The following is a 24957-nucleotide window of genomic DNA, read 5'->3' as shown; positions in this document are numbered from 1 at the left end:
GGCTGCCTGACCATTGAACCCTAAGTCTCAGGTTCATTTTTTCCCCAACTTTATAAAAATACACTCCCTGCCAAAACCTTTACATCTATTTTTGATGGAAGTCTGTTATGGTAGATACCACCAGCAACGACCCCTCCAAAACACATACTATGCATTTTGAGGCTCTTCTTGAAATTCTCATTAATAGAATATAGATCCCAAATAGAGAGTCCTGGGTAACAGTTTGGGAGATGATTGAATGTGAGAGGGGATTGGCATCTCCAAAGGAGTCAACAAGTATCAATAATTCTATTTGGTGTTCAAGTCTAAGGAGACACAAACTGTTGAAATGCTTCACCTTTATAAATTGTGAGGCACTTTTATATCTCTTTTATCTTATTGTTTCCTTACAACCCTGTGGGGAATGTGATTATCAGTTACTGAGTAAGAGATGGAAAAGGAAGGCAGAGTATATGCAAGTTATATGGACAGCTAGGAGGCACAGTAGATAGAACACTGGGCCTGGAGTCAAGAAGACTCATCTTCCCAAGTTCAAATCTGGCCTCAGACACTTACTAGTTGTGTGACTCTGAGTAAGTCACTTAACCCTGTCTGACTCAGTTCCTCATCTGTAAAATGAGTTGCAGAAGGATGTGGCAAACCAATCCTGCCAAGAAAATCCCAAATGGGGTCATGGAGAGTCAGACAACTGAAAAAGAAAAAGAAAACCAAAGCAAAACTACTGAACAACAATATGTAAGTGGTGATACTGAGTCTCAAGTCTGACCTAATGGTCAAAGCAGGGGTTAGTGGAGCCTGGGGTCTGGCTGGTTATAGAGGGATAAGTCAGTATCCTTTTCTTTTTTTAGAATATTCCCAAACTGGGGACAATTTATGCAGATGCAAAATGGGTTTTTGTGTGCTTAGAAAAAAAAAAGTCAAGTATGTTTTAAGAGGCTCTCCTGACTAACTCTTACTCCCATCTGTTTGTACCTTATTCTGTATACCTTCAACCCTCAGTTTTAATTTTTATTTCAATTAAATTAAAATTTTTTTCAGAAATAAAAATCTACCTTTTCTTACTCCCACCCACAGCCCAAATGAAAAAGAAAGAAAAGTTAAATCCTTGTAAAAAATTTGCATAGTCAAGCAAAACCAATTCCTTTATTAGCTATGTCCAAAAAATATGGGACTAATTTTGCATCCTGAGTAGATCACTGCTGTTAGAAGGTGAGTAGCATGCTTTATCGTTGTTTCTTTGGAATTATGGCTACTCATTGAGTAGTTCAAAGTTTTCAAAGTTTTTGTATTTGCAATACTATTGTCATAGTACAAATAGGTTTTTTTCTACTGGTTCTGCTTACTTCATTCTATATCTGTTTATAAAAAATCTTCCCAGGTTTCCCTGAAACTGCCCTCTTCATTATTTCTTATAACACAAGAATATTTCATTACATTCATATACCACAACTTGTTCAGCCATTCCCTGATTGATGGGCATCCCCTCAATTTCCAATTCTTTGCTACACAAAAAGAGCTGCTATAAATATTTTTGCACACAAGGGACCTTTTGCGCTTTCTTTGATCTCTTTGGAGTATAGACCTAATAGAGGAATCAATGGGTCAAAGGGTATGTACAGTTTAGTAACTTTTTGGGCCTAGTTCCAAATTACTTTCCAGAATGACTGGACCAGTTACAGTTCCGCAAGCAATGCATTAATGCTTCTATTTTTCCACAGCCCCTCCAGCATTTGTCATTTCCCTTTACTGTCAACCTTGCCAATCTGATGAGTATGTCCTGTTTGTTTAATTTTCTGGCTGAGAGATGTTATCTGACAAATTTCCTATTAAAAATCTCCATAAAATGTATGAATCCACTTTTATGCCCTTGTAAATACAGAATAGAGAAGAAAAATTGCATCTTCAAGCTTCTTGGAGTGACTAAGGATTCATTTAATTTGTTCAATCATTATTTACTGAGTACCCACTATGTATGAGACGTTGTACTAGGACATGTGAGGAAACCAAAAATGAATAAAATAGCCCTTTTCTTCTGGGAGTTTTTAATCTAAGAGGGAGGGATAATTAGTTAACTTTAATTTAGAATTTGTTATGCATCAAGTAGTAAACAGGAGAGTTAGCATGTTGTGGAAGAGCACTGAATGGGGTGGGGGGAGGGGGTATCAGTAGACTTGATAGCCACTTGTGGGGTAGCAGACAGAGCATTTGATTGAGAGTCCCATCTGGGCTTGAACTTCAGCTCTGCTAATGCTCTCAGGTAAACCATTAAACTCCCTATGCATTAGGTTCCTTACCCTTTTCTTTTTTTGGAGGCAATTGGGGTTAAGAGACTTGCCCAGGGTCACACAGCTAGTAAGTGTCTGAGGTCGGATTTTCTGAGGTCAGGCCTTCCTGACTCCTGGGCTGGTGTTCTATCCATTATGCCAACTAGCTGCCCCCCTTACCTTTCTTCAGACATTTGATTGCTCTGTGCCCTAGCATCCTTATCTGTAATGTAGAAATAATGTCTTTATTACCTATCTCACTTTAGTATCTAAAGTTCCGTTTATACCTACTTCACACCTACTATGCCTGGCACATAGTAGGTGCTATATACAAGCTATTATTATTATCATATTAACATTATCTGTGTTTTATTGTATTTTTATTTATTTTGTTATTTCCCAATTACATTTTAATCTGATTCAGGCTGTACTCCAGAGTACTGCATATTCGAGACCTTTGGCCTAGAGCATTGAGAGGTCAAATAACTTACCTAGTAGGCAACTGGCCAGTAGGTGTTGGAGGCAGGGCTTGAAACCTAGATTTTCCTGACTTCAAGCTGACTCTGTAGCCTCTTCACTCAGCTGCCTCTCACTAAAGGAAAGGGGATTAAAAGAAGGAATACTAAATATGGCACCAGTTCATTAGAGGTTAAAGGAAAGGAGCCAATAAGACAAGACTATAGCAAAGTGCAAAACTGTGTATGTGACTACAATATTTAATAATGTTGAGGTATAGAACCGAATTTTTTATGGAGAAAAATGAATGGATTCCATAGGGTTAGGTCTTAATGAGAGAGGGTGAAAGTGTGTGTTTGTGATCAAATCAGCATATTGTAGAGGGAGACTTTGGGAGGAGAGAAATCCAGGTGAGCTGAAGCAAGAGGTGGGATCTCTGCTGAGTCCTGAAGAATACGTTGTTGTTATTCATCCGCCATTTTCATAGACGACCAATGACATCACAGAGGTGATTGGAATTAAGTGAGGCAGAGTTGCATATAATTGTCAGTCTCACTCTTTCTTCCAGAGTCATTGAAGTCCAGTGGCAAGACAAAGTCAGGATGACTGGTGATAGCCCGAAATACATTGGATGACCTTGGCCTCTTTGATGTCTGACCAAGCTCTAAGCATTCCACAGTTCCTGCTTCAGCCACCTTCATGGCCATTGGAACAAATTGTTCTTGTTGGTCCATTCCAAGGAAGGAAAGTCTTCACATACTTGGAGTAGACATCCTCCTAATCACCAACAGGTCTGAGGCATGTTGACTACCCTCAACCTGGTTTAGCATGTCTGCCAAGAGGCTTTGAGGGTGTGACTGCTGCTCATGTTGCAGCTTCTTGGAGCCACAGGTGAGAGCTGGGTGAGAAGGGGGACACCAAAAGTGGATGAGCAGCCTGAAAAGAGCTCGGCAAGTCCCCACACCAGAGGTGCTAGTCCTCCCTGAATACCCCTGAAGAATAGGTAGAATTTGGATGAAAGAGAGGAAAGAAGACAGTACCCCAGCAAATAGGATAATCTTGAATAGAATCATGGATGCCACAGTGAGGTGTCCATATTGAGCATCAATTCTCACTGTATAGAACTGAAGATTCATAAGGTGAAGAAAAGTAGATGCCATACCTTAAGAGTCACCTAAAACAAACCACAAAATCCCTTTATATCATCTTCAAGGATCAGATACAAACTCTTGGGCATTTAAGGCTCTGAGTATTTGAATGAAGGTCAATAGAGTGAGAAACAGAAGTAGTTTTATCATTAGAATATTCAACAGACTACTTGGGCAGAAAAAGGAAATAGGTGAGTATTTGGGAAATAGCCCATAAACCTGACACAGAGGCATGATATAGTAAATTTTGGGGAACTTCAATGATCCAGACATCTGTTTGAACTCTCTTTCTGGTAAAAGCAGAGCAGTTGAAAACTTCTTGTCTCACTTTAGTGATAATTTCACTCTTCTAAAGGGAGAAGAACCAATGAGGGGAAATTCTGTTCTGGATCTGATTCTTACTATCAGGGAAGAACTGGTTACTGGGGTGGAAATGATAGAAATACTGGGCAGAAGGGACCACTCCATCCTAGAGTTTGTGATAGAGAGGAAATCCTGTCATAGTCTGCCATGCAAAGTACCTCCAGAGCACCTCTCTCATCTAACCTTTCCTCTTTGCTCACACAGTCACCACTTTCGTCCAGGCCCTCATCACCTTTCACCTAGATTACTGTAACTGCCTCCTAATTGTTCTTCCTGCCTTGAGTTTCTCTTCATTCCAGTCTTTTCTCCACACAGCTGCCAAAGGGAGTTTCCTTAAGGTGCTGAACTGACCATATCTTCCCCCAACTCAGTAATCAATCCAGTGGCCTCCTATTATCCTTAAACTCTTTTGTTTAGTGTTTAAAGCTCCATACAACCTGCTCCCAACCTATCTTTACAGCCTCACCAGACATTCCTCTCCCTCTGGTACTCTGAAATCCAGGCATACTGGCATCATCTCTATTTCTCACACACAGCATTTCATCTGCTACCTCCATCTTTTACAATAGCTGATCCACTCCTCCCCCTACCTTAGAAAGTCTTTTTTTCCCCCTTCAAGACACGACACAAGCAACTCTTCTTTAGGTGAAACCTTTCCCCATCCCTCAAGTTTTAGCGCCCTCCCTCTCTTATATTTTTCTTTATATTTATTCTGTATATACTTATTGGATGTACTTGCTAACTTTCCTGTGAGAATGTAACCCAACTGAGAGCAGGTTTAGAGTAGGGATTGTTTCATTGTTTGTATTTGTAGTCTCAGAACCTAGCACAGTTCTTGGCACAGAGTAGGTTCTTAATAAATGTTGTTGATTGGTTGATTGATACATCCTAGATTTTGGGAAAGTAGCTTTCTAAGGGATCAGAGAAAAGATAGATAGAATCATATGGAGTAAAATGCTATAGGAGAATTCAGATCAGGAGGGATGGGAGGTACTCAAGAATGAAATTCTAAAGATATAAAGGAGAAAAATTCCAACTAGGAGAAGAAAATAGGATTTGAACCAAATGTAGATGTACAGGGATCTCACCAATCAACTTAGATTAAACAAACAAACAAAAAGAAATAGGAGATGGAAGCAGAATCAGGTAACAGGATGCATATAAATAGTATGGTCCTGTAAAAATAATAACAAGTATACTAAAACTAAGAGTAAGCTGATATTGGCAAAGGAAGCTAAAGACAACAAAAAGGGCTTTTAAAAAATAATATTTTATTTTCCCCCCACTTTCATGTAAAAACAATTTTTAAGCTTTTTTTTTTTTAATTTTGAGTTCTATATTCTATTCCTCTTTCCCTTCCTTCCCCTCTCCCTGAGATGGTAAGCAATCTGATATAGGTTATACATGTGCAATCATGTAAAACATTTCCATATTAGTCATTTTGTGCAAGGAAACTCAAACAAGAGAGAAAGAAAGAAGGAAGGGAGGGAAGAAAGGAAGGAAAGAAGAAAGGAAGAAAGAAAAAAGAAAAAAGAAAGAGAAAGAAGGAAAACTGGTGTGTTTTAGTCTGTATTCGGACAATATCAGTTCTTTCTCTAGAGGCAGATAGTATGTTTCATTGTGAGTCCTTTAGGATTGTCTTGGTGATCACTGTATCACTGAGAATAGCTAAGTCATTCAGAGTTCTTCATCATACAATATTGCTGTTACTGTGTACAGTGTTCTGATTCTGCTCACTTCACTTTGTATCAGTTCATATATGTCTTCCAGGTTTTTCTGAAATCATCCTGCTTGTCATTTCTTATAGCATGATAATATTCCATTACAATCATATACTTCACAGCTTGTTTAGCCATTCCCCAATTGATGGGCATCCCCTCAATTTCCAATTCTTAGCAGAAAGAGTTGCTGTAAATATTTTTGTACAAATAGGTCCTTCCCTGCTCCCACCCCACCCCTTTTTAAATCTCTTTGGGATATAGACCTAGCAGTGGTATTGCTGTATGAAAGAGTATGCACAGTTTTATAGCCCTCTCCAGAATGGTTGGATCAGTTCACAACTCTACCAACAGTGCATTAGTGTCCCAGTTTTCCCACATCCCCTCCAACATTTGTCATTTTCCTTTTTTTTCATATTAGCCAATCTGATAGGTATGAGGTGGTACCTCAAAGTTGGTTTAATTTGCATTTCTCTAATCAATGGTGATTTAGAGCATTAGCAAAAAGGGCTTTTAAAAAAGCTTTATTAGGAGGAAAAGAAAGGTCAAAGATGGGATAGGACTACTTTTTAGGGTAGATGGGATTTTGATAACTGACAACAGAGAGAAGGTAGCATTACAGTTTAAAAACACTGAAAAAGTAAAGATCAGAGCTGGGGAATCTGTGGCCCAGAGGCCAAATATAGCTCTCTAGGTCCTCAAGTGTGGCCCTTTGACTGAATCCAAGCTTCAAGAACAAATCCTCTTAATAAAAGAATTTGTTCTGTATAACTTGGACTCAGTCCAAAGGCCTCGTCCAAGGACGTAGAAGGCCACATGTGGCCTCCAGACCCCAGGTTCCCTACCCCTGGTGAAGAGCATCCAGAGGGCACCTAGGTGGCTCAGTGGATAGAGGGCATGGCTTGGAGTCAGGAAGACTCATCTTCCTGAGTTCAAATCCAGCCTCAGACATTTACTAACTGTGTGACCCTGGGCAAGTCACTTAACCCTGTTTGCCTCAGTTTCCTCATCTGTAAAATGAGCTAGAGAAAGAAATGGCAAACCATTCCAGTATCTTTGCTAAGAAAAGTCATGGGGTCACAAAGAGCTGAAGAGCTGGACACAATTGAAATGACTGAACAACAAATAAAAACCAGGATGACAAAGGACCTTAAATCCATGCCACATGAGAATTCAGTTGAAGGAACTAGGCATCTTTAACATGGAGAAAAAGTTACAAAACCCGGTTCTGAGCTATCTTTCCAGCCCCATCAGGGGAACAGGATAGCTGTCATTAAACATTCAAAGAACTTTAACATGGAGGAGAGATCAAAAGCTTATTCTCTTTGATCCTAGAAGTCAGACCAGGAATAAGGGATGGAAGTTACAGAGAAAAATATCATTAAAAAAAAAATGACTGGGTCTTTCCATCTTGCCCAGGCTGTGAGTGCAGGAGCTATGCACAAATCCAATCCCACTACTGATCCAACAGGCAAGCTTTGATCTACTCCATTTCCAATATGGGTTGGTTCTCCTTTTCCTTAGATAACCTAATGGTCCCCTGCTCCTGGGGCCTCACCAAATTGATACCAAACTTAATGCAGACATTGGATTGACATTTCCCCTTTGCAGCTGAGCTGAAGAGATCCACCAGCCTCAGCCTCCCCAGTAGCTAAGATTACAAGGCATGGGTCACCGCACTCATCAACGTCTAATTGTAAGTTAGAGATGTCCACAAAATGGAATGTGCTACCTCAGGAAGTAGTGAGTTCCCCTCCTTAGAGGTCTTCAGGCAGAGATTTGATGAACCCTCATCAGGTATGCTGAATGAGTGAATTCTTTTATGTGTGGGTTGAATTAGGCGGTTACTAAGATCCCTTGCAAATTTTAAATTCTGGGATTCTGCCAATGCAAACTCCTTCAGGTCAGAGGTCATTTCATTTCTATCTATGTATCCTCAGTGCTGAGCAAATAATAGGCCCCCAATAAATTCTTGTTATCCGAATGTCCACCATTTGTCTCTTTAACAATAAAAAATCTGAGTAAATGAGGGTTCCAAATGATGGAGTTACAGGTAATCATCTTTCCCTTCTCTATATCTAGTTGAGAACTGTACACAGCTCAGGTACTTAGAGGGATAAAAGTGACTTTGCTACCCTTCTAGTGCTCAAAGGCAGAGTGGAAGCCAGCCATTTCACACCTGCAGTGAAGCGATTGTAGCCTATAAAGGCAATATTCATGAGCACTAAACTCGACACAGAACCTAAAGGGGGAGGGGAGACAAGAAATGAAAGTTTTCAATCACTCCTGTGGCTCAGATGTTCAGCCTGAAAGGAGACTTTGATTTATAGCTTGTCTCTTTTCCTACCAAGCGTAAATAAGGGGAAGGAGAGGCTGGTTAAACTCATGAATTTCCAGAGCTTTATTTCCAGTGCTACCCTCTTTCTCTCCTCATAGTATACAAGAGAAAAAGAGAGAAAACACATAGCTATTTTTGCTCACATGTCCATCCATCCTGTCCTGGGTCCATAATGTCCTGTTCCCCAGAGTTTAGGCAAAGAAAAATGGGCTTCTCCAGGTTATGTCTTCTTGAGGGAAGGTGAATACATGTATTTGTAATCCAATTTTAGGACGTTGGAGCTGGAAGGGAATTGAGAGATTATGCAGTCCAACCCTTTTATTTTACAAATTAGGAAACTGAGGCCCAGAAGGAGAACACAATTGATACCAAGCTAATGAGTGGCAGAGCTGGGACCCCAAGTGAAGTCTCTTGACTTCTAGCCCAGTGTCTTGCCCTCTTCACCAGGCTATCTTTTCTTGGGAAAGGAGTGAGGGCCAACCATGTCAAAATATCGTCAGATGATCGTAAGGAAGAGGTTGTAAAGTTTACCTCCCTCCTCCCTTATCCTTCCCCTTTGTGGAAAGAGTGCCTACAATCCCTAAACCGCTTGCTCAGTTTTTCAGAGTAAGAGGACAGAGGGGAAACAACCCTATCCTGTTTCCATCCTGGGCTTGTTCTTTGCGGGCAGTAAATAGAACCCTGCATCTTTCATTTCCTTCATGGTTATGGAGGAATATGAATTGTTTGCTTTTAATTAATTTATTTTTTTTTTTATTGGTAAGGGGAAAGCCATTGCCTGTAGGTGACAGGGCAAGCTCATGAGGCTCCCACTGCTTTGTGAGCAGAAGTCACCGATCAAAGTTCAGCAGTGACATTGCAAGGGAGCAATCAGGAGACTATTTGTCTCTTTTTTAGACTGGCCTTTTCTTCCCAGGTTTTCCCCCATTTTATTCTTCTGTCCCACATCCTGGGCTCCCATCTCCCACTGTGGACTTGTTACTATTAACTCAATCTCCCTACTCTTCCTTTCAGTTAAGTAATGGAGTTTGAAAGCCCAACAAGGCTGAGCCCTAGGAAGTCAGAGGAATTAGAGTCAATGAAAGCTGTATTTCTTCTTTTTGTCCCCTAGTTGTGCCATCCTCTGGCCCTCTCAAACTTGAAGCTAGTCGGTACCAGGAATTAATCAGCCTCCAGCAGTTACTACTTTAGCAGCAATCAGAGTAGCTGATTATCCTGACCTAGTTCCTGGACACTGTCCCTGCTTCTTTTCAGAGGGCTGAAGGAGACAGAAGGTTTTTTAAGTCACCCCCATCCTTTAGTAGCCATTTAGATGGATTGTAGCCAGCCTTGAGTGCCACACTTCTGATGGAAGTCAGTGACTGGCACATAGTCAAACATAATCATGTTGATTATAGGTTCCTATGGCTTAGAGCTTTTAAGGACCTTAAAGGTCATGTAGTTTTTGTCCTTTTCAGATGTGAGCTATTAATAATGATCAATTACAAATAATACATTTTATTTTATATTATTATAAATATATATTATGTTTCATTATATATAATACATGTAACTATATATGCTTATATATATTTCATATGTTATAATAATTTTATATGTAATTATAGCTTGCATTTATTTAGCTCGCTAAGGTTTGCAAAGTGCTTTAAAAACATCTCATTTTATCCTCTGGAAGGTAGGTGCTATTATCATGATTCCCGTTTTGTTATTATCATCATCCTCAGTCCTTGATGTTGATATCAGGGTCAAAGTACACTGTGTCTGATTGTAGCTGATCAGACCATCCAAACTCAGAAGGTTCTACTACAGGTTGGCCACAATAGTCCATTTTACAGCTGAGCAAACTGAGGCAGTAGAGGTTAAGTGGCCTGGTCAGGGTCAGTTGTTATTCAGCTCTTTTGAAGTCATGTCTGATTCTTCATGACCACATTTGGGGTTTTCTTGGCAAAGACACTGGAGCGGTTTGCTATTTCTTTCTCCAGCTCATTTTACAGAGGAAGAAACTGAGGCAAACAGGGTGAAGTGAGTTGCCCCAGGGTCACACAGTTAGTAAGTGTCTGAGGCCTGATTTGAACTCAGGAAGATGAGTCTTCCTGACTCCGGGTCCTGCACTCTATCCATTGTGCTACCTAGCTGCCGCTAGGCTGCTTTATTATAAGATCATAGTGCACAGAGAAAGTTATTAAGGATGTATTTAAAAATCTATCCCCCTAAACAAAACTTTGGCCTCATACCTCCTTTTTTTGTGGGTGTCTGAGCACTACTTAGAGGCTGCTGTTGGACTGTGGCTACAGCTCTAATAATCAGTATAAATTAAGATCGGGAAGGCTAAATTTGGCATGCTCACAATAAGTTAATCAAAGATATTGATTGAGAGCCCACTATGTGTGTGGTACAGAGATAGGTCATTTTGGGTATACAAAGGTGGAAGAGACCCGGTGCTCATTCTTTTGGTGCTTATAACCTTGTTATGGAGATAAGATAACCCTGTGAGGCAGACAGTGTATGCATGGTTATCCTTATTTCACAGGTGAGAAAACTGAAGGAGGGGTACTTTACAACCTCTTCCCCACAATCATCTGACAGTGTTTTGATGTGGGTTGGCCCTTGCTCCTTTCCTAAGGAAGAACACTTGGATGAAGAAGGCAAGACCCTGGGCTAGAAGGCAGAGGACTGAAGTGATTTTTACCATGTAGATAGTAAAGGTCAGAGCCAGGATTCAGATCCAGATCTCCTTTCTCAAAAATCAACATCTTTCCACCATCTCACATGGCTTCCTTTCTTTCACCAGGAGATTTTGGCTCTCTCAGGACCATACAGCAGACCTAAAAGACCACCCCTGACTCTCCGCAGCATTTCTAGTGAGCTCTGGATCAGTCATCTGTACATTATCAACTTTCTATCTTATCTGTGGCATACTTCGCAGTGGTGCCCCAGGCTATTTCCAGAGTTAACCTGGGAAATACAGCCTAAGCAAAACTCATTTAGAAATGTAAATGCCTGCAAGATTAATTTTAAATGCATTTTGGACCATGTATAATTAAAAAAAAAATTGTCTGAGGAAGAATGTCATCATAACTTGAAAAAAGTGTGCAAAAGAGAACAGAAGGCAATTCAGGAGACACTGACAAGTAGGACAGCTTTGAAACTAACCTGCTGAAGTTAAAAAAAAAAGTAACCTATATATGCTAGAGATTCACAGTTTCATTTACAATCCTCTTTTCCTCTTCCTGTGCACATGGAAATGTTCATGTTTGTAAAGTTCAGAATAACAAAAACATTAAAATGAACGAATGACTTGTTGTTTTGTATGGTTGCTGCTATTAGTCGTCTTTTTTCCACTTCTATACTTGGATGGATCTCTGATCTCATCATTGTGATCTCATCCACCTGTGGATCCCATCTGTAAATGGGAAAGGGACAAAAATTTAAAATTTCGTCATAGAAAGGTTTATGATGAAAAATGCTATCTGCCTCCAGAGAAAGAACTGATGGAATCTGAATGTAGATTGAAGCATTTTTCCTTTTCTTTCTTTCTTTCTTTTTTTCTTCCTCTTTCTTTTTTCTTTCTTCCTCTTTCTTTTTTCTTTCTTCTTCTTTCTTTCTTTCTTCCTCTTTTCTTCTTTCTTTCTCTTTTTCTTTCTTTTAGCCTGTGTTTCCTTTTGCTATATGGCTAATATGGAAATATGTTTTGCATGACTACACATGTATATCTATATCACATTGGGACAGGGGAGGGAAGGGAGAGAGTGAATTTGGAACTCAAAGTTTTACAAAATGAATGTTAAAAATTGTCTTTACATTTAATTGAAAAAAATAAAATAATTAAAAAAAGAAAAAAATTCTTCATAGACAAGTTCTTCATAGGATTTCTTCATACACATATGTGTATATGTGTATATATGTATATACATAGGTATGTATGCATATATGTGTGTATATATATTATATATGTATGTGTATGTGTACACACACACACATACACACATATATGTAGTTTTTTTACCCCCTTTAACAGATAGCTATAAGCTGTAGCTATCTTCATTGTGTAGTCATCATGGTCTATCTTCATGTTTATGGTGGTCCAGGCAAATGAAATGACTTATGCTGTAAGATAGTAAGTTCCTTGAGAGCAGAAACTATTTTTTTTTTGCATCCCCATTGGATAATACGGTTCCCAGCACCTAGCTTAATGAATGCATAATTGATTGATTGATGTGTCACCAAGGCCCAAAAGTCAGTCACCTAGTTGCCAGCCATCTAGTAATTCTCTCTCTTATCAGTATTTAGTCAGTCTGGCCCTTGGACAGCAGACATAGCCTGTAATCAGGACCATTTTGGAAGATTTCCCAGCTTGGTGGACCTTCCAGAGATTGACCTCCAAGAAAGTGAGGCCATTCTGTGTCATGATGAGGCATGAGAGCTGGACTTTGGTGCTCTTCTCCATAGCTGCAGATCATTGGTTCTGCAGAAGTTAGAAACTCTCAGATGATCTACTCAGTCGAGTTACAGTTTGTGATCTCATTCACTCGGCTAGCATTTTCTGCTACCCGAAAAGCCTATGTCTGCTGTTGGGTAACAGGGTTTCTTATTCTATCCCAACTCAGTAATATTGTCATGGAATCTCTTCCCTTTTACCCCTCTCCAATCCATCTTCCAAAAAATCTTAAAGCACAAATTTGACCATGTTACACTTCTGTTTAAGAGCTTTCAGTGGTCCCTATTGCTTCTAGGATAAACTAGAACTCATCAGCTTGACACTTAAAGCCTTTTACACTGTGGTTCCAGACAACTGTTCAGGATTTGTTGCATATCACTGCCTTTCATTTGCTCTATATTCTGTCCAAACTGTCCTTCTTTCTGTTTCCTGAACTCAGCATTTCATCTTCCACATCTGTGACTCTTCATATGCTATCCTCCCCTGACTTCCACTCTTAGAAAGTGTAATTTCCTTCGTGGTTCAGATCCTTTGCCACTGCCTATGAGAAGTCTTTCCTGATTTCCTCTTGTTTTAAATGTTCTTGCCCTCTTCGAATTATTGTGACCATATTCATTTATGCACATGTTGTCTCTGTGGTAGAATGTAAGCTCCCTGAGGGCAGAGACTGTTTTCATTTTGGCTTTGTATTCCCAGCATCTGGCATTGTGCCTTACATCTAGGAAGCATTTAATAAATAATCCAAATAAAATTGTATTGGATGAAAAGTATGGCTATGGGCATTTGCCTACTCTGCATGTGACTTGGAAATCTACATTTGTAAGATGAACTGATTTCATTTGAAACAGACTCTCCTGGTTGTTTGGTCCACACTGGGAATTTGAAAAAGAATTTTGGGTTTTAATTTTAAAGTAAGTACAAGAATGAGAACAGCAAAACGCTCCACTGAGGTGTTCTGAGCAGAGCAGAGTCCCCGAAGGGCTCTGGTTTTCATCTTTGCCCCTGTCACTGATGTGTCAGTGTGGGACTTAGCCAAAGGTCACTCTTGAGCCTGCGACTCTGAAGTGGAAATGATAGTGCATGCCCCCTGCCAACCTATGTCACAGGAACCTTGGGAAGAGTAGTTGAACAAAATGCTGTCACCTGACTTAAAGTGGGTAGAGAGAGATGATAGATAGAGAGGGGCAGTTAAATGATGCAGTGGATAGAGTGGGTGGCCTGGAGTCAGGAAGACTTGAGTTCAAATCTGGCCTCACACCTACTAGCTGTGTGACCCCGGGCAAGTCACTTAAACCCTGTTTGCTTCAGTTTCCTCATCTATGAAATGGGGATAGTAATAGCACCTACCTCCCAGGGTTGTTGTGAAGATCAAAGGAGATAATAATTGTAAAGTGCTTAGCGCAGTGCCTGGCACATAGTGCTATATAAATGTTACCTATTATTACTATTATTAGAAAGGGGGTACCACAAGTCTTAGTGCAGTTTAAAGCTTTAGTATCTTAAAACTACACTAAAATTTGGGGACCCTCTGCATATGTATGGATATACACACACATACACACATATATACACATACACACACAAATAGATATATGTATGTACATATGTATGAATACACATGTATATTATATGCATGTGCTTATATATGTTTCTTTAGGTGGCACAGTGAATAGAGTACCTGTTCTGAGGTTAGGAAGACCTGAGTTCAAATCTGGTCTCAGATACTAGCTGTGTGACCCTGGGCAAGTCACTTCACCCTGCTTGCCTCAGTTTCCTCATCTATAAAATGAGCTAGAGAAGGAAATATCAAACCACTCCAGTATCTTTACCAAAAAAATCTCCTAAAAGAGGTATGAAGAGTTAGACATGACTGAAACAACTGAATAACAAATATGTTTGTATCTATATACTAAATACCTGGTCTTCTCAAACAAAAAAGCAAAATATGGGTGATGCTGGGGAGCAGAGGAAAGGTGGGAGCTTTTGCTGAAAGAAATTTGTTGAATTAAATGTTTGTTGAATTGAGGTCAATTGAAACTGCTTTAGAGGGCGTTGTTCTATCTATTAAAGGAAACTTCTATTCATAATTACTAATTGTAGTTTGAGAGGCAATGAGGTACACTGTTCAGAGGGTGGGCCTTGGCATTGGGAAAACCTGACTTTTTTTTTTGACACATTAGCCATATGACCATTGGTGAGTCATGTAACTTCGCAGTTATAAGGCATTTCTCTAAAACATTAAGTTTTAAATGGTAGTTGTTGATCAATAGTGGAAGAAATTTCCACACTGGAATTCTCCCTCTCTGTTTTCAAATGGATCAAGCCTTTCCCAGCCCTTCTTAATTCTTGTGCCTTCTCTCTTTTAATTATTTCCTATTTATCCTATTCCTCCCACTCCCCCCCTCCCCAATCCTATATATAGAAGCAAATTTTGGGAGAGAAGTGGGTAATGAAACCACAGTGTAGACAGCTCAGATAGAGAGCCCATAGGTTGTTCATAGGACAGAGAGACAGAAGATTTTTAATAGTAGAAGAAAAGAGGTTAGGCATGGAGTCAGTGCCAAAGGTTAGGAAAGGTCATCCTGGGCCGTCCTTCTCCTGCTGTGTTTATTTTGGGCCAGATTGCCTTGATAGAGGTATCTCTTTCCCACACCCCATGGAGTGCCTCCCAAGACGGAAACCAGACCCACAGACAGGCAGCACAGCGGGGAGGACAGTTTGTAAATTAAAGCAAGGCTACAAGATTATGGGAGTGCCTTCCTGCTAGGTGCTTTCTTTCTCTTTACTACTCCATTAATGACTTAACTGTCCCACAGGCAAAGTCCATGAGGCAGAATTTCCAACTTGAGCTAGCTGAAAAAAGTGGGGATAAGAGATTGGTGCTATCTGTGTGGGAGTGGGTGGATGGGACTCTTAAGAAGGGGCTTTGTAAATGGTAAAGGACAATGCAATAAGACCCAACTAAAATTTGATCTTTTACAGGAAGCCTTTTCCAACCCCTCTTCATTCTTGTGCCTTCTCTGTGAATCATTTCCTATTTATCCCATATATAGCTTGCTTTGTATAATTTGTTTGCATGTTATCTCTCCCATTAGATTGTAAGTTTTTTGAAGGTAGTGACTATCTTTTGCTTCTTTTTGTATCCCTGGTGCTTAGTTCAGTGCCTGGCACAGAGTAGGTACTTAATAAATCTTTATTGATTGATTGTTCCAATGGCTGTGAAGGCAGCTGAAGCAGGCTCTGTGGAGTGCTTAGAATTTGGTCAGGTATGAAAGACACCAAAGTCATCCACTGCATCCTGGGCCATGGCCAGTTGTCCTGACTTTTGTCCTGCCACTGGACTTTGATGAATCAGGAAGAGAGAGGCTGACAACCTTGTGCAACTCTGCCTTACTTAAATCCAATTCACGTGCAAGTCAAGATATCACTTGTAATGTCATTGTTCCTCTTCAAAAATGAAGGATAAACAACAACATTGATTGATAAGTAGAGAAGGTACAATTGTAGACTGTTGTTTTCTAGCTAGTTCTATTGGTTGGAAAGCTAAAATATGCCAAATATCACCAGTTTTCAAATGGATCGATCAATCAATAAGCATCTATTAAGTGTTTCCTAGAGGTCAAGCCCATTTCTAACAGCCATGATAAAACAAGACTGTGAAAACAGTCCCTGCCCTTAAGGAGCTTACATTCTAATGGGGGAGACAATATGTACTTATGTACATGTAAGATACCTACAGAGTTGATAGAAGGAACATTGAAGGAATAAGCACCAGCAGATAGGCACTGGTAGGGGAAGCAAGAGGCAAAGGCCTCCTACAGAAGGAGATGCTTGAGCTGATTTTTGAAGGAAGTCAAAGATTCTGTGAGTCTGAAGAATCCTCCAGGATTCACATTTTATGGAACCTTCTGAGACTCTCTAGGATTTCCTAGAAGGAGAAGGTGTTCATGGCATACATGTCATCAGTTTTTGGGCTAGAAGAGAACTTAGTGATCAAGGCTTCAAAATTGAGGGACAAAGCCCCAAAGGTAGAAAGAAAAACATCATTGCCCCAGGTCACGTACCAAGTTTGCGGCAGAGCTTGGACTGAAATGCAGGTCTTTTGACCTCTAACCTTGCAGTCTGCTTCACTTTCACATGCTGTCCTATCACCACGAGTGAGGCTGAGGGTTCAGAACATGAGACAAAAGAAAGGGAACACAACTTCAAAGTTCAGAACTCCATCCTGTGCATTCCTCTTGGGGGCAACTAATGTTAGCTGGGAAATAAAAATAAACCAGGAGGCAAATCACCCAACATGTGACCCTAAAAACTGACCGTCAGCCAGAGATGACAGCATTTTAGATTTAAGATTGGAAGGGACCGATTCGTTTAATAGATGAGGAGCCTGAGTCGTCAAGAGATGAAATGATTTGCTCTGAATCACACATGTAATAGTAAGTATCAGAATCCAGGATCTGAACCCAGGTCCTATGCCTCCAAAGCCAGTGCTCTTTCCCCTACTCCCCAACTTCCCATTTCAATGATTTCCTTGTGCCTGTCCTTACTGCACAGGTTCTGATGCAACTGGGGGCAAGGGAGGGAAAAACAGTTGTTCACTCCTGACAAGCTACTTGCTGGCATTTGAAATCCATCAGCTCATATTTGTGCTGCTTAGAGGTGGCACAGTGGATAGAGGGCTGGGCCTGGAGTCAGGAAGATCTGAATCTAAATCCAGCTTTAGCTGTATGACCCTAGGCAAGTCACTTAACCCTGTTTGCCTCAGTTTCCTCATCTGTATAATGAGTTGGAGAAGGAAATGGCAAACCACCCCAGTATCTTTGCCAAGAAAACCCCAAAAGGGGTCATAAAGAGTTGGACGTGACTGAAATGACTGAACAAGAACAATAACATAGGTAAATAAGGGTGAGGTGGGTGAGCTGGATGGGTGAGTTGAGATTAGTAATAGGAACTGATAGTTATATAGCCCTTTATGATTTACAAATACTTTATATAAATTACCTTAGAGAGGCAGTGTACTATAGAAATTAGTCAACTAGAATTTATTAAGTACCTCCTGTGTGCCAGATTCTGTACTAAGGATCAGGGCTGCACAGAAAGGCAAAAGGCAGTTCCTGCTTCTCAAGGTGCTGATAACCTAACGGTGGAGACAACATGCAAACAACCACTGGTATACAGGTAAATGTTAACGATCAACACTCCAGGAGGAAAATGTATATATGGCACACTTTTAAGCTTAATCTGCATTTCTGACATTTCTCAATTTTTCTTAAGTCTAGACAGTCAATAAAACAAAGTCAAAGCCTGAATTTTAGTATTTGCCAATTTCTGAATGTAAATGCTCACACTGAAAATTTAACAATTGGCTCTCCCAAGCTGGGGCAAGTCGGCTTCAGCATAGCCCTTCAAATGACTCTGCACAGATGAAATATAGATGAAATATAAATTAGAGATAGTCATCAGAGGAAAGCATTAAGAAGGCTCAGGAAAGGTGTCTTGTAGAAGGTAGCATTTTAACTGGGACTTGAAGCAAAGCAGAGAGGCTAGGAGATGCAGGTGTGGAGGGAGAGCACTACAGACAAAAGGGACAGCCTGGGGAAGTGCCCAGAGTCAGGAGCTAGAGAATCTTGTTAAGGAACAGCAAAGAACCCAGTGTCTCTGGATCACAGAGTATGAGGAAGGAAGGAAGGAAGGGTATAAGAAGACTGGAAAGGTAGAAGGAGGCCTGGCTATGAAGGTCTTTGAATACCAGGGAGAGGATTTTATAGAAGACAGAGAGATATTAGTCAACAGCTAACATTTATAGAGCACTTAATATGTGCTTTACAATTATCCCATTTGATCCTCACAACAACCCTGGGAAGTAAGTTGCTATTATTATCCTTATTTTACTGATGAGGAAACTGAGGCAAACAGAGGTTAAGTGACTTGCCCAGGGTCACACTAGTAAGTGTCTGAGGCCAGATTTGAACTTGGATCTTTTTGACTCATGGCCCTCCACTCCATACCCTATATATACCTCCTAGCTGTTGAAATGAATTCAGGAAGATCTGGGTGGGAATCTAGCCTTAGTTATTAATTAGCTGGGTAAACCTGGGTTAGTCACTTGGGTTTTCTAAGCTTCAGTTTCCTCATCTGTAAAGTGGAGATTACACCTACCCCTACCTCGCAGTGTTACTGCAAGGCTCAAGTGAGGTGATGTATGTCAAGTGCTTTGCAACCTTAAGGCACTACATAAATGTAGGCTAACTCCTCTTATGAGCCTCACAGAAAGTCTATAAGGCAGGTGCTAGCTCTTGATATTATTATCCCTATTTTTATTATTGTTGTCAGTAGTTTCAGTCATATCCGACTCTTCATGACCCCATTTGGGGTTTTCTTGACAAAGATACTGGAGTGGTTTGCCATTTCCTTCTTCATTTTATAGATGAGGAAACTGAGGCACACAGGGTTAAGTGACTTGCCCAGGGTCACACAGCTAGTAAGTGTCTGAGGCAAGATTTGAACTCAGGTCTTTCTGACTCCCAGCCAGGCAGCTCTATCCACTGTGCCATCTAGCCACCCTATCCCTATTTTACAGATGAGCAAACTGACACTCAGGAACGTAACTTGCTGAGGGCCATGTAGCTAGAGTCAAAGATAAGATTAGATCTTAGGTCTTCCTAGATTCAAAATCCTCTACGCTTTATGATCACCATGGCCCCGTCTCCTCTATTGATAAACCACTTTCTAGTTAAAGTTTATGGCCAGGGGAGCCTTAGAAAGAGGAGGCCTAACTCTGGAGCAGGAGCTTCCTGCCCCTTTCCCTTTCTCAATGGCAGTATTTCCACACCAAAGTCCTCTGTGTTGATACACAACCTTTGGACACACACATGGTCACAGGGGAAAAGACGGAAATGAGAAAACTTAGCAAGGTTCCTCCTTTCTCTTTCTCCAGCCCCCAAAGAAACAACTTGTGAAAACATCTGGGGGAAACCCGTACTCCCCAGATGTTCTCTTTAACAGAGCACTTAACTTGTTTATATTTTGCCCAGCACTGGAATCATGACAGATTATTTTTGTTGCAAGGATTCAACAACATTTTGTAGGTGGTCTCAGAGAGGAAAGCAAATGTTTAAAGCTTCTCTACTTCTCGACCCTGATTGTTTATGTGGGGAGAGTTGGTACCAGTTGCTTCTGATAGCAACTAAAAGCATTAGCAAGAGCTTTAAGAATGATCATCGTGGCTAGGATGTGTGTTCTTTTTACATGGTATGTTCCCATGTAACATAGAGCACACTTAGAGAATGTACCTACAAATTTTCTGAATGGAGTATATGAGAAAAATGTTTCTTATTTTTGTGTATACTAGTATACTCTAGTGTGGAGTGAGATATGTATCATGTATGTATATGAGAAACTCTATATATTATAGATTCATACAAATGGATGGCTTAATTATGCATTTCATGTATGATACCCAGTAAATATATGCCCATATTTATGATGATGTGATTAAAAAGGTAAGTCATAATAAGGTTAATAAATCAGTCAATAAATCAAAATAAATCAAACATGTAAGTCATAAGAATAGTTGATAGTGATACAGCCATTAAAGTTCGCAAAGCATTTACATGAAAGACAATGTGGGGCAGTAGCTATAGGGCCAGCCTCAGAGTGGAGAAGACTCAGGTTTAAGATATACCTTTGACACAAAATGTCCTAACTATGGACCACGAATAAGCTGCCCAACCTCTCATTTCACCAGGCCACTCTCTAAGCCTTTAGGTTACCCAATGATTTCTGATCAGCAGCACTGGAAAGAACTTCCACCCCAGAAAGTTCCATGCCCCAGTGAAATCACAGAGCTGGTCAATGATGTCATTTGAATCTTACAACAACTTTGTGAGCTATTATTATTATTATTTTTTATTTTATTAAGTGACTTGCCCAGAGTCACACAGTTAGTAAGTGTCATATGTCTGAGGCCGGATTTGAACTCAGGTCATCTTGACTTCAGGGCTGGTGCTCTATCCACTGCACTACCTAGCTGCCCCTTTGTGAGTTATTATTATTCCCATTTCAAATAAAGTTATTATTATACACTCTTTAAAGATGAGGGAAAAGGTTCAGAAAAGTTGTGACTTGCCATGGTCACACAGATAGTGTCAGAAGCAGAAGTCTTTCTGACTTTGAGGATAGCCCCTTTATTCGCTATTCCAGGGTTTCTCAGAATATGCTCATTTCCTTATTACAGATACTTTGAGAAAAATGTTCCATTCATTTATGTGGTACATAATATACATTTCAATTCAATTCAAATCTACAAACAGCTTGTACCACCCAAGTCCCAGAGGATGTCAATATGTAGATATGACACAGAGCCCACTCTCTGATTGCTTGAAATCTAATAGGAAGGAAATGATATGTGCCTAAATAACCATAATGCAAGGGGGAGTGTGAAAAGTGTGAAGGAGAGGTCTAGACGAAGTGGTCTAAGAAATGTGAGGAGGGTGAGATCACTTTCAGCTGCTGGGTACGTTGTTGGGGGTGGGGCAGGGTATCAGTGAAGGGAGGCTATATGGAGAAAGTGGTATCTGATCTGGTTGTAAGGAAAGGGGAAGAACATATGGATCATTTTTAGCAAAGGCATGGGGTCAAGAGAGCAAGATAAGAGCAGAGGAACAGTGGGACATTAATGGTTCCCGCCTGAACACAATATTCTACATGTGGTCTGAATAAGGCAAAATACAGAGGAATCCTCATTTCCTTATTCCTGGATGTTACATTTCTCATAAAGCAGTCTAATATTAGACTAGATTTCTTGGCTTTAGACCACACTATTAGTCTCTGTCATTTCCCCCCTCCTTCCCAAGGCTGAGAAGGCAGCAACATGGTACAGTAAAAAGAGCATTGACTTTGAGGTCAGAGGTCCCAAGTTTAGATCCTGTTCCTGATGCTTGCTCCCTGTGCGACCTGCAGCGAGTCACTTTAACTTTTTCTGGGCCCAGGTTCTCAGTCTTTTGTGAAACCTGGTTGTTATCCAGTGTTACCTCTTTCTCCTAGCTTGGTGTCATCTGCAAATTTGTTCATCCTTATTTCTTGGTCTCAGGAAGATATGAAATTGAAAACTTTCTCAGACATTTATCAGCTATGTTACCATCTTGTTTCATCTTTCTTAGTCTTAGTTTCAGCCTTAATTGAGGCAGCTAGGAGGTACAGTGGATGGAGTTCTGGGCCTAGATAGAGTCCAGAAGAATTGTGCTCAAATTGGCCTCAGATTCTTACTGTCTGACCCTGGGCAAGTCACTTAACTCCTGTTTGCATCAGTTTCCTCAACTATAAAATGGGGATAATAACAGCACCTACTTCCCAGGGTAATTTTGAAAATGAATGAGATAATATTTATAAATGTGATTAGCATTGTTCTTGTCACAGAGTAGGCACCATGTAAATGCTTGTTTTCTTCCTTTTCCTCATCTATAAAATGGGTATAATAATAGCACTTACCTCACAGGATTGTTGTGAGGATCAAATGACATTATATATATATATATATATATATATATATATATATATTATTGTTCAGTTGTGTCCCACTCTCTAAGACCCCATTTAGGGCTTTCTTGGCAAAGATACTGGAGTGGTTTGCCATTTCCTCCTCCAGCTCATTTTTACAGATGAGGAACTGAGTTAAACAGGGTAATGTGACTTACTTAGGGTCACACAGATAGTAAGTGTCTAAGGCCAGATTTGAACTCGTGAAGATGAGTATTCCTCGTTCTAAGCCCAGTGCTTTCTCCGCTGCACCACCTAGCTGCAGTATCTATATTAAGAGCAGAAAATGAACTAAGGAAAGGTAGATTTAGGACTCTGCAAGGAATCCAGGAGAAAGTTATACCATATCTAAGGAGAACTTCCTGAGGGCCCCATAAAAGAGAGAAAATGACTTCAATCAAAAGGACTTCAGTTGTGAGCCACCTCTTTTGCAACATCTTGGCCTCTAGGCTTCAATTTACTTTTTCCTGGATTCCTAATGTACTTGCGGAAGAATGTGCACCTAGATTTTTTGGGGGGGTGGGATGGGGAGGAGTTGTAAAAAATGTCCTTATCATAACAGCTTCGTAAATACCTATTCTGAAAACTAATTAGGTCTGGCTAGCTAACTGATATCAATTGATAATGTAAAGAGTATACCAGTGGGGGCTTTTGAGCTATAATACTAGAGAACCTCTCCCCAACCCTTCAGGGTTACCCTAGAATCCTTAGGGGAAGCTGTGTGCTAGGGACTTAATCTACCAGTGCTAATGAAGGTTTGAGATAGTAGCTCCAGAGCATATAGATGGGCTATATATAGATGTGTTGTTGTTGTTATTGATGATGATGATGATAATAATAATAATAATAATAATAACTGATATTTATATTATCCTGAAAGGTTAGCAAAGGACTTTATAACATTATCTCATTTGATCCTTATAACAGTTCTGGAAGTAGGTACTACATGGAGGTACTACCTCCATTTTCACAGATGAGGAAACTGAGACTTAGAAAGATTGTTGCTTTCCCCATAGTAACTTGTCTAATAACATCACAGGTAGGAATGAACCCAGGTATCTCCTGATCCCAAGTTAAGCACTCTCTTCACTGCACCAAGCTGATTTCTCTAATTAAGATCTGCCGCTAATGGAGATCTGTCAACATCCATAACTGTACCCACCATATCGATGCTTCTTTGCCAGGTTCCAGGACCTTCAGCAGTGATGAGTGTGGGGGACATTTTACACATCTCATGCGTGAGATCTCTTTTTGTATTTTAGCAGATTTTCCAGGTGTTTAGTCAAGCTCCTAGATGTTTTCCCTTCGCAAGATGGTGGTTTTTCCATTACAATTGTCCTCCAGTGCCTTCTCATGCAACGGAGACAACCTTGGGCTTTCAGAGGCTATGGAGGTAGAAGCTGTTGGTCCAGAGACTCTTCACACAGAACCAATTCAGGGAATTACAGGAAGGACAATATATTTCAGAAAGAATAGTGAGGGGAGAGACAAGAGTATGGCCCCAGAGGACTCAGGGGAATAGGGCTTTACTTCAGTCTGGGGCTTCTGAGTATTTTCCCTCTTATTTTTGCATTTGTAGATGATTTGCCATGAATATTCTGAGAAAGGGAGAGATTGGGGGTGGGTAGAATACAAGTACCCTGTGTCTGTGTTCCTTGGGTTGTCTCTCTGGGCCACACTTTTGCTTCACAACCAAGACATAGTTCACATTGAAAGGGGGGCAGGGATAGTTAAGCAATGTGTCCCCAGTTGGGTCCAGGACCTGAATGTCTGACTATATCAGTCTGTCCCTCTCTCTGGGAGTTGTAGACTCTGCTCTGGGCACCAGGATTTAACAGGCAAAACCTAGGGTTTAAAGTTTCCCATGTTCATGTGCCATAAAGTTTATTTAAATTTTGTTATTTGTCTTTAAACTATAATGCATTTCATAATTTGTAATAGTCTTAAGAGCCACAATTATACTTCATTGTATATATGTGTGTGGCAGGGGGAAGGGGGGATTGAGGCATATGGGAAGGGATGAGATTTAAGAGGTAAATTCCTGGAAATGTTTCATAAATGTTCTATTGTTACAACTCACCATTCTCTTGAGATTGCTGTGAGGACCAAATCAGATAATGGATATAAAAGCACTTTGAAAAATTAAATGTGCTATATAAACATGAAGCATATTCATCATAATCATTGTTATTAATTATGTAATTGACCAAATGAGTCCTCAAAGTTATGGAAGTCATCCCAGTATGAAAATAAAAGACTAGTTGATTTTTGGATCTATATTCATCACATATTATATTCAAGTTGACAAACATAAGTATTAAGTACTTACTATGTTCCAGGAACTGTTCTAGTTACTGAGGATCCAAATTTGGAAAATCCCTGATCCCTGCCCTGGAAAAGCTTACCATTTAATATGGAGAACAAGACATTCATGAATAAGTATGATCCTATGTAGACATGATAAAGGCAAAAGGCACAATGCTATAAGAAATTTGAAAAGGTAAGCTTGGAGGAAGGGCAGGTTTGGGAAGCGAGATGTTGATTCTATGAGGTATCAGTGGGATGTACAGTTAGAGATGTTCAAGCAGTCAGAAATATAGGACTGGATCTTTGGGAAGAGATTATGACTGGAGATGATAGATAGATAAATAGATAGATAGATAGATAGATAGATAGATAGATAGATAGATAGATA

Source organism: Vombatus ursinus, unplaced genomic scaffold (genome assembly GCF_900497805.2).
Source record: "Vombatus ursinus unplaced genomic scaffold, bare-nosed wombat genome assembly UNPS02014798.1, whole genome shotgun sequence".
Taxonomy (NCBI): Eukaryota; Metazoa; Chordata; class Mammalia; order Diprotodontia; family Vombatidae; genus Vombatus; species Vombatus ursinus.
This window is presented reverse-complemented; position numbering follows the sequence as displayed.